The following is a 12,074-nucleotide window of genomic DNA, read 5'->3' as shown; positions in this document are numbered from 1 at the left end:
CTTGAGTTGGTACCCGGCATCCATCTTCTGTAGTACTTTTGTCATGGGAATCATGGCTACTACGAAGAGTAGTGGGGACAGTGAGTCGCCCTGGAAGATCCCTCTCCTGATATTAACCTCTGCTAGTCTTATTCCAGAGCTTGTAAGTATTGTATTCCAGTTGCGCATTGTATTTTTGAGGAAGCTGATGGTATTTTCCTCTGCCCCATATATTTTCAGGCATTCTATTAGCCATGTGTGTGGTATCATGTCGAAGGCTTTCTTATAGTCTATCCATGCCATGCTTAGGTTGGTTTTCCTTCTCCTACTGTTCTTCATTACCATTTTGTCTATCAGGAGCTGGTCTTTTGTACCCCTACACTTCCTTCTGCAGCCTTTCTGTTGGTGGGGGATGGTGTTTGTCTCCTCTAGGTAGTTGTATAGCCTTTCGCTGATGATACCTGTTAGTAACTTCCACATTATTGGTAGGCAGGTGATAGGCCTGTAGTTACTGGCTATATTTCCCTTACCCTTGTCTTTTTGTACTAAGGATGTTCTTCCTGTGGTCATCCATTTGGGTGCTTGGTGATTTGAGATACAATGCTGGAGTTGTTGTGCTATTCGTGGGTGTAGGGCCTTGAAGTTTTTGAGCTAGTATCCATGGACTTCATCGGGACCTGGGGCTTTCCAGTTTGGCATTTTCTTTAGTTGGTGTCTGACTGTGTCTGTCGTGATGTCTGTGAATCTTTGTTTTATTCTCCCTGTTTCTTCTTCCTTGACTTCCTGGAGCCATGTTGCATGTTTGTTGTGTGATACTGGATTGCTCCATATGTTTTCCCAGAGTCTCTTACTTGGTTCGGCTTCAGGAATTTCTGGGTGGTTGTCTTCCCCTCTTAGTTGGCTGTATAGTCTTTTCTGGTTGGTTCCGAATAGTTTGTTCTGTTGGTATCCCTTATTCCTGTTCATGTACCGTTGGATCTTGTGTGCTTTGGCCTTAAGTCTCTGTTTTACATCTTCTATTGTGTTGTTTAGTCCCCTCTCTTGTACTTTGTATTTCTCGTTGAGTTCCTCCCTTGTTTTCTTGCTTCTTAGCCTTTTTTCTGCCATCTCTTTCAGTTTACTCAAGTCAGATCTCATCACCATGATTTGCTTTTCCAGGCGCCTTTTCCAAGGAGGTTGCTGTTTTGGTTTCTGTTGGGTTGGTTGTGACGGTGGTGTTGGTGTTCGAATCCCCATCAGTTCTGCTACTAATCTTGCTCCTGCATATGTCAAGTTATTTGTTTCTGTGATACTGGTGGTGTGTATTAGGCCCATTATTTCATTGACCTCACTTGTTTTCTCCCTTAATTTCTTGGTGTTGTAGGCTTTCATGGAGGGGATCTTTGTTCTCTCTGTATCTGGCTCCATCCATTGTCTAATCTTTTCTACCCATTCCGTCCTCTCTGTTACTTCGTCGGTGTTTCTTCGTGTTTCGTTGTTTGATACCTCATCCTCCCTGTCGTCTTCTGTGACATCGTCTCTCAGTTCGTCTTCGTGTAATTCGTTGTCGTGTGACATTTCCTTTTCCAGTTCTTCTCTTTCTGTTGGGGAGAGCCAGTTCTTTTTCTTTATGTTCCTTACTTGGTGTGCCAGCCTCTGCTCTGTTTGGGGGGTGTTATTCCTCTCATTCCAGATGTTGACCAATCTTCTTCTATATCCTCTCTCCGTCGGGTTGCTTCTGATGTAGCATCTCCATATTTCCTTATTTTCTTCTCTTGTCCATTTCTTCCTTTTTGCCTCTGTAGCTCCAATCTCAGGCTGTTGATTACTGTCGTTGTGGTGATCAGTTGCTGGATGACGACCTCCAAGTACCTGACCGTCTTCCCCTTCAATTGGGTTGAATACCTGGTTGCCGGACGAGGCTCCTCTGTTGCCAGAGGTTCCATTTACGTCGTTGTCGTTTATTCCTTCATTTCTTTCCATCATTGCTGAGTTTTGCTATTTAACCCATAGCTGGACCCTACCCCATCAGGGATAGGTACTCATTTACAGCTGAGTAGACTGAGGAAATTATGGTAAAGATCCTTTCCCAAGGAATCAACGCCGAGTAGAGCGGTCACCCATCCAACGACTGACCAGCCCCAATGTTGCTTAACTTGACTTAAGTCTATTATTATTATTATTATTATTATTATTATTATTATTATTATTATTATTATTATTATTATTATTATTATTATTCACAGAGAATAATATAAAAGGACCATTACATTGCAAACCAGGCTTTCCCATAGGAGTGGAGCAAGAGTTAGAAAACAAGAAACAAAAACATGATAAGCAATTTATGGTGAAAAAAGCTAATTTTACTGGTTAAACCATAGAATAAAAGAATAAACTAAGTGACGGCTAGAAACATTTCAGGAAACCTTGAAGGCAAAGAAGTCTGGGATTTCGAATCAAAACGAGTATGTCAGGTGACTAATGAATACGAATTATGGCTGACAGTTAAATGAAAGCACTGGATGTGAGAGGCTTATATTGAATTATCTAAACAGCTTAATTGGGACGTCATGGATTTCACTAAAGACATAAGAAAATGTCAAGTAAAATTATATGATTAAAGACTTTTCTTCTGTTATTTTAGAGAAATGAGAATGCATTCATTAAACTTAAATTGTAGCCAAATTGCAAGAAAATGTGACATTACCATTCCACGTAAGGAAATATTTTATTATTATTGGTACAAAGCTATGAGCAACATTTGCATTAGCTATGCAGAAATCAGAAATAAGATTCGAGGGAAATCCTTAATTACGAAAGTATTTCTTTTAAGAAAATGCGATCCTAATAGAAAAAAATATTCCACGAGGAAATATCATCAGCAGATATGGGCATTTATTGCATAAGTTAATTCTATGAAAATATTTATAAACCAATTGCTACCGTTACATGCCACTAGTTACCTGACAAGTTTTGTACACAAATTAATCTTGCTACTGCTATACTTATTGCCTCACAGTTTATAGTAAACATGATAGAAATCATCGCTATCTATTATATAGAGAAGTAGAACATTAGTTTCATTCTTATTTTCATTTTTCTGATATTTTGATCATTTTTATTTTTATTTTCATAGTTATTTATCTAAGAAGGATATTTGTTGATAAATACAATGACAAATAGATATACCTTATACCTTTCCTCTCACTGATTGAAGGCTATTATTCAAGCGCCTTTTAGAATCCTGAAGGAGCAAGATGCAATCACCGTCGTTTCATTATCAGGTCCTGCAGACGCCACTTAAGGGCAAATGACTAAGGTCGTATCAAATAGTCTCAGGGGAATAGGTATCTATTCTCGTGAATCTTAATAGTCCTTTGATCTAAGCTGATTGACTGGGATGTTGCCTTATGAATCAGGTCATTTTGCTTTTTGGGGTAATTTCTTTTAGTTTGTAGCAGGATTCCTATTTATGTGTATTTTCATAATAATAATAATAATAATAAGAAGAAGAAGAAGAAGAAGAAGAAGAAGAAGAAGAAGAAGAAGAAGAAGAATGAAGAAGAAGAAAAGTAAAAAGAAGAAGAAAAGTATCAAGACCTGAAAAAAGAAATAAGAAGGATATGGGATATGCCGGTGAAAATTTTACCCATAATCCTTGGGACGCTAGTCCCAAGGTCTCTTATAAGGAACCTGAAAAAGTTAGATGATAAAGTAGCTCCAGCACTCATGCAGAAAAGTATGCTACCAGAAACAGAGCACTTAGTAAGAAAAGTGATGGACTCCTAAGGAGACAGGATGCAACCCGCAATCCCAAACTATAAAAAACACCCAGTCGAGTACGGTGAGATGTTATAGAAATAATAATAATAATAATAGTAATCAATAATAATAATAATATAATAATATATATAATATATATATATATATATATATATATATATAACAAGATATATATATATATATATATATATAATATATATATACATATATATAATAATATAAATATAATATATATATTATTATATAATTATATTATATTATTATATATATATATATATATACCTTGCAGTAATAAGTGGTACAAGCACCAACCTGAGTGAGTGATAGAAAACGATCACGCAAAGATCCTCTGGGACTATGGTATCAGAACGGATAGGGTGATACGTGCAAACAGACCAGACGCGACGTTGATTGACAAAGTCAAGAAGAAAGTATCACTCATTGATGTCGCAATACCATGGGACACCAGAGTTGAAGAGAAAGAGAGGGAAAAAATGGATAAGTATCAAGATCTGACAATAGAAATAAGAAGGATATGGGATATGCCAGTGGAAATCGTACTCTTAATCATAGGAGCACTAGGCACGATCCCAAGATCTCTGAAAAGGAATCTAGAAAAACTAGAGGCTGAAGTAGCTCCAGGACTCATGCAGAAGAGTGTGATCCTAGAAACGGCACACATAGTAAGAAAAGTGATGGACTCATAAGGAGGCAGGATGCAACCCGGAACCCCACACTATAAATACCACCCAGTCGAATTGGAGGACTGTGATAGAGCAAAAAAAAAAAAATAATAATATAATAAAAATAATAAGAATAATATAATAATAATAATAATAATAATAATAATAATAATAAAATAATAATAATTTATATAACGATTACACATAAGATGTAGCTAATTAATGATTTGTTGCACCATTCACTAATTTTATTTGAAGCCAAAGTCAATCGATCTTATTTACAGTCAAATATGGTTGGTTGACAATTTTAAATCACCCACTAATAAATGATTGACAACTTGGCTGACTGACAGATTTGTTAATTGAAATATGGACGCCATCCGTTTGAACCTTTTACGCAATCTGTGCTACATGCGTGTTTCTGTGATTTGGGTGATATTTTTCCATCATTGCTAGAGAACCGTTGATTTCGGAAAAAAGAAAATTCGATCAAAATAGTGCTGATGAAATTACTTTCATGTTAGTGTATCCTTATAAACATTATTATTCTAATATATGCCAAACTGATACATTTTGAGGCTTTTAGAGCTGGTTGCTTGCTATCTCTCTCTCTCTCTCTCTCTCTCTCTCTCTCTCTCTCTCTCTCTCTCTCTCTCTCTCTCTCTCTCTCTCTCTCTCTCTCTCTCTCAGCCTTATTTTGAGAATGTAGATAAGCTAACAGTTCTGCATAATGTGTTGAAAGTATGAAGGAAATATCAGTCATTTTCACCCTAGTTATTCTTTTCTTGCTTACTACATTACAATATCCTAACCCCCGTAGACTGGTAGGGCCTCCATCGCACCTCACGTGGTGCACTGTGAGCGTTACTGAAGAGCGTTTGCAGCGTCTCCTCGGGTTCTAGTTACACCAATATTTTATCCCTTTCTTTATCTCCATCCCTGCATCCTTTCCCAGCTTCCTGTCTAGGTCCCCGAACTGTTACTTCTTTGGGCAACTGTGCCGGTTTTCTCCTACTTCCACCTCTCGATCCCTCTACTTCATCTCAGTGATTATCCGGATCTCTTAACTATACTCTGTTTTTTTCCACTGCGTCCCGGGCTTTAAATAGTTACGCTATGTGTAAGTTTTAGGTAAATAAAAGGATATCTGGGTGTACATTTGCAACTGAAAAGTGTTTTAATAATTTACTGTATGCGAATTACACCGTTAATATTAGAAATAAGATATGATTTAAATCCAGGACGCAGTGTTACCATGCGCCATACACCACAGGCGGATGGACGGATGGAAAAAAACAGAGTACAGCTGTCCAACCACTCTAACTTCCTCTTTTCACTGTCTTGAGCGCTGAATGGCCTAAAGTGTCTTAGTGCTTGGCTGGCCAGTCTGAATATCATAAATCCATAAACGATCACAATGTTTTACCATAAAAATACAAAAATCAACCGCCCGACAATGTTTATTTATAGCATTTCCACGTATCCAGCCACAGTAAACACTCCCAACGCAAACACTAGGCTTTTAGAAAAAAAAAAAAAGCGAAAACGACTGAGGAACATGAAGGGAGGTTCGAAGGAGCTGAATTATTGATATACCATAAACAACTAGATCGCTCTAATCTATTCAGAGACTCGGAAAAAGACTAAATCTACATGTCGTAAATTCGAACTTTGTTCTGGAGAGCTGTCAAGTAGATGGCTAGTGGGAAACGGAAAGAATATTCACGAAAACAATTCCAACGAACGTTTCAGATATTCTGGGTGTCTGTTCGCTTAGAATAGAGTATTTACCTTCCTCTTGAATCTACAAAATAACCTTCTCCTATTTATTTACTGTCTGGTAATGATGTTAGAGAAGGGATTTTATTGATACATGTTTTCGCAGCATTGAAAGAATATTACTTAACCAGTGAGACTAACAATGGAGATTTAAAAGGTAGTTAGACAAAGCAATGGATTAAGTAAGGACTTTATTTGTCTATATTTGGCATTATATTCATTCAGAATGAATTCTGCTTGTGAGATTAGCTTTGGAAATTGTGAAAGGAAAAGATATTGTCTAGAAAAAGCGACGGATTAAAAAAGTATTCCTGACATCTGGTATACTGAAATATATGTCATGTTACTTCATAAGTACAACCTTTGATGACGTAGTTCTCGTGTGTTTATAGAATGACTGATAATGTTCACTAAGTTTAGACTTGGACTATATTGCTTTGATATTATAAAATTTTTGATGTTTGTTTTCACGAACGAACGAAAGGAACGTATTAACTTGACCAAATGTCAGATACGAATAAAAGGGAACAAACAAGTTGCTAAAATGGTTACAAAAGTCTATTTTATGCAAATATTATCCATAATTAGAATTAGTCATCACGTTAACATGATTATAGGTAATATCGTCGACATCAGATTCTTTTCTTTAAAGTTCCTTGTAAATCCTTCATGAGATTTCGTAATAAAAACATGTTTCTTGAAGGGATTGCATGAGGCCAAACCTGACACGTTTGCGAATATTTATTGCCAGCTCCAAATTAAATCTCTCTCTCTCTCTCTCTCTCTCTCTCTCTCTCTCTCTCTCTCTCTCTCTCTCTCTCTGTATATATATATATAGATATATATATAATATATATATATATATATGTATATATATATATATATATATATATATATATATATATATATATATAATATATATATATATATATATATATATATTCGGCTCTTTTATTAAGTTTGAGTAGCCTTTACATTTCCCTCAAATATGTACGTCATTTTTCCGCCTTATGATAAATATATATATATATATATATATATATATATATATATATATATATATATATATATATATATATATACTATATATATATATATATATCATGGTGGAAAAACGACGTTCATATTTGAGAGAAATGTAAAGGCTACTCAAACTTAATAAAAGAGCCGAATAATTTCATAATCATATGACTCGAATACTGTAACGAAATACCATTTATTAAGAGTTGAGGGGAAGCGTATTGGTTACGATATAGTCAAAACTTTGGATTTATTCATAACCAGAATAGTTCGTTGTTATCTAGAAGATTTACACCTTTCCTGCCTTGCAATATTGATAAATGCCAGTTATTCTGAGTCATTATTACTAACGGTCACACAATATTTTGAGGGGTAGAGGAATGTCATTCTCTTGTAGTTAAGGGATGAAAATAAATTTTTCTATTAAGAAACACAATAAAGCTTCGTTATAATGTACATGTAGCTGTATGGAAAGAGGATACGCAAGTTCTTTGACCTAAGAACAGTCAAAGCCGTGTCAGTGGAGAAAAACTATCTAAAGTTTAGTTTTTTTCTTTAGTCCTTCATTAGCTTTTCTGATATTCGTATTGTCTAGAGATATTAATAATTTTCAGGGATTATTTTGATTTATATTAATGTATAATAAAGAAGGAAGTAATCGAAATCAACAAGAAACCGATAAGGACAACACCGAAAAAGCGAAAATAATAACCAAGACTCCGCAATCCATAGGGCGGAAACATTGTGGAAATGTCTACGGGTTTATCAACCCACATTTAATTACTTGTTTTTTGCATGGAAAATAAATAGTACAGTACACAAACTAATGATGTATTTCTCTCTACAATTATTGTACAAAACAAAATTAACATATAAGAGAAAAGAATTATGCTGAAAATTTTAGAAGACTCAATATGAATTCAATTCGAATGATGCAACCATACTATTTGTCTCCTGATTTATTTAAATGTGAGTTAAGGACATACAAAAACCGAGCACACATATATACATACACTAGCAAACAGCACCTTCATCCCACTTTCCATTCAAACAATGTTTGCAAAGTGTCTGGTGTCTTCGTTTAGTCTTAAAATGGTAATTGTTTTTTCCCCCTCTTTTCTTCACAAACATGGGAATTCTAATGGCTTCCATCAGACAAAAAAAAAAAAAAAATCCTCTCTTTTTATCAATTTGATTTTACTTAGATCAGTATAATGTTACTCACTGTCTTTCCTATTACCTTCAGTTATTTATTTAAAATCAACACCCTAAACTTTTAAAGCTCTATTTCCGAGTTAATATCCCCTGTAAGCATTTTGCAAATGAATAGGGTTCATCCTCTGAATAGTGATAATAATAATTATAACAATTATCCTCTAGGTAAATCACAATCCCTCTCTTAATGAAAAAGGAAGCCTGTTTATGAAGAACGTTAATATCAATACCGCCTACTCTCCTCAGCCAGTCATATCCTGCGGGATCGATGTCATTTATCTCATTAATTATCTTATATCAATGTTGATACCTTAGAGATGAGGGCATGCCTGAAACAATATCCTGTAATTGCCTTTGAATTCTGATTTAGGATCTTATGTTTTTCTTTCATTAAAGGAAAAATTGCTACGTATAATTACATGGTCAATCTAATGTTGAGTGATCCATTTGTAGCTATGTTTGTGTATGAAGGTCTTGCTATCAAAGATTGAGGATTGCGTTGTACACTGCATGTCCTCCTTCCTTTCTTTGATGGTTTTTGAACTGTTTTTTCTCTTAATGATCAATGATCTTCTAGTTATCTGCTCAACCTCTACCATTGTAAACAGCAGCTCTGTCAATTATCTCAGACGATTATGACGGAAACTATTTTCTGTGGTCTAACTAAATCTGAAACAGCTAAAAAATTTAGACCCATTCTTTATAGTCAGAGAAACTTAAACAAGTAGGATGTACCTAAAAGCAAAAGAAATAACAAAGAATTCTGATGGATAAGGAAAATCTGATATCATTGTACCTTGGAGATGAAGGGCATGCCTGAAACAATATCCCTGTAATGACTCCTTTGAATTCTGAATTTTTTAAGGATCTTTATATCATTGTTGATACCTTGGAGATGAAGGGCATGCCTGAAACAATATCCGCGTAATGGCCTTCACAATTCTGGAATTAGGAGCTTTTAATCATCATTGTTGATCACCATTGGGAGAATGAAGGGCATGCCTGAAACAAAATATCCCCGTTAATGCCTTTTGAATTCTTGAATTATGGATCTATTATTATCATTGTTTGACTACCTTGGAGATGAAGGGCATGCCTGAACAACTATCCCGTAATTGCCTTTTTGAATTCTGGAATTAGGATCTTATATCAATTGGTTGATACCTTGGAGATGAAGGGCCATGCCATGAAACAATAATCCCGTAATGCCTTTGAAATTTCCTGAATTAGGATCTTATATCAATTGGGTTGATACCTTGGAGATGGAAGGGCAATGCCTGAAACAACTATCCCGTAATTGCCTTTGAATTCTGAAATTAGGATCTTATATCATTGTTGATACCTTGGAGATGAAGGGCATTAGGCCTAAACCATATCCTCATGCCTTTGAAATTCTGAACTTAGGGTCTTATATCATTGTTGATACCTTGGAGATGAAGGCAATTCCTAAACAATGTCCCGTAATGCCTTTGATTCTGGAATTAGGATCGTTATATCATTGTTGATGACCTTGGAGATGAACGGGCATGCCCTGAAACAATAGCCTGTAATTGGCCTTTTGAAATTCTGAATTAGGATCTTTATATCAATGTGATTACCTTGGAGATGAAGGGCATGCCTGAAACAATATCCCGGTAATGCCTTTGAATTCCTTTGAATTAGGATCAAGTATTTATCATTGGTTGATACCTTGGGAGTGAAGGGCATGCCTGAAACAATAATCCTGTAATGCCTTTGCAATTCTGCAATTAGGATTCTTATATCAATAGTTTGAATAACCTTGGAGAATGAAGGGCATGCCTGAAACAATATCCCGTAATGCCTTTGAATTCTGAATTAGGATCTTATTATCATTGTTGATACCTTTGGAGATGAAGGGCATGCCTGAAACATATATCCTGTAATGCCTCTGAATTCTGAATTAATTGATTATTATTCAATGTTTGATACCTTGGAGGATGAAGGCATGCCATGAAACAATATCCTGTAATTGCCTTTTGAATTTCTGAATTATGGATCTTATATCATTGTTGATACCTTGGAGATGGAAGGGCATGCCTGAAACAAATATCCTGTAATGCCTTTTGAATTTCTGAATTAGGATCTTATTTTATTCAATGTTTGATACCTTGGAGATAAGGGCATGGCCATGAAACAATATCCCGTAATGCCTTTGAATTCTGATTAGGATCCTTATAATCATTGTTTGATAACCTTGGAGATGAAGGGCATGCCTGAAACAATAATCCTGTAATGGCCTTTGAAATTCTGAATTAGGATCGTATATCAATGTTGATACCCTTGGAGATGAATGGGCAATGGCCCTGGAAACAATATCCTGTAATTGCCTCTGAATTCTGAACTTAGGATCCTTATATCCAATGCTTGATTACGGCCTTGGAGAATGAAGTAAGGGCATGCCTGAAACAATATCCTGTAAATGCCTTTGAATTTCTGAATTAGGCAATTCTTATATCAATGTTGATTACCTTGGCGGAAATGAAAGGGCTATGCCTGAAAACAATAATACCTGTAATGCCTTTTGAATTCTGAATTAGGATCTTATATCAAATGTTGATACCTTGGAGATTGAAGGTCATGCCTGAAACAAATATCCTGTAATGCCTTTTGAATTCTGAATTATGGAATCTTATATCAAATGTTGATACCTTGGAGATGAAGGCATGCCTGAAACAATACCTCCTTAATACCTTTGAATTTCTGAATTAGGAGCTTTATATCAATGTTGATAACCTTGGAGATGAAGGGCATGCCTGAAACAATATCCTGTAATGCCTTTTGAAATTCCTGAATTAGTGGATCTTATCATCAATGTTGATACCATTGGAGATCAAGGGCATGCCTGAACCAATAATCCCTGTAATTCCTCTGAATTCTGAATTAGGAATCTTATATCAATGTTTGATACCTTTGGAGATGAAAGGGTCAATGCCTGAAGAAAACAATATCCTGTAATGCCCTTTGAATTCTGAATTAGGATCTTATCATCATTGTTGATACCTTGGAGATGAAAGTGGGCATGCCTGAAACAATAATGCCGGTTAATGCCTTTGAATTCTGAATTAGGATCTTATATCAATGTGAATACCTTGGAGATGGAAGGCATGCCTGAAACAATATCCTGTAATGCGCTTTTGAATTCTGAATTAGGATCTTATATCAATGTTTGATTTAACCTTGGAGATGGAACGGGCATGCCTGAAACAATATCCCGTAATGCCTTTGAATTGCTTGAAGTTAGGATTCTTTATATCATTGGTTTGAATGACCTTGGAGATGAAGGGGCATGGCCTGAAACAACTATCCTGTTAATGCCTTTGAATTCTGAATTAGGATCGTATATCAATGTTTGATACCTTGGAGATGAAGGGCATGCCATGAAACAATATCCCTGTAAATGCCTTCTGAATTCTGATTAGGATCTTATATCAATGTTGATACCTTGGAGATGAAGGGCATGCCTGAAACAATATCCTGTAATGCCTTGTCAATTCCTGGAATTAGGAATCTTATATCATTGGGTTGATACCTTGGAGATGAAATGGCAGATGGCCGTGAAACAATATCCTGTCAATTGCCTCCTGAATTCTGAATTAGGATCTTATTCATTCGTTG

Source organism: Macrobrachium nipponense, chromosome 13 (assembly GCF_015104395.2).
Source record: "Macrobrachium nipponense isolate FS-2020 chromosome 13, ASM1510439v2, whole genome shotgun sequence".
Lineage (NCBI taxonomy): Eukaryota > Metazoa > Arthropoda > Malacostraca > Decapoda > Palaemonidae > Macrobrachium > Macrobrachium nipponense.
Note: the sequence above shows the minus strand (reverse complement) of the source record.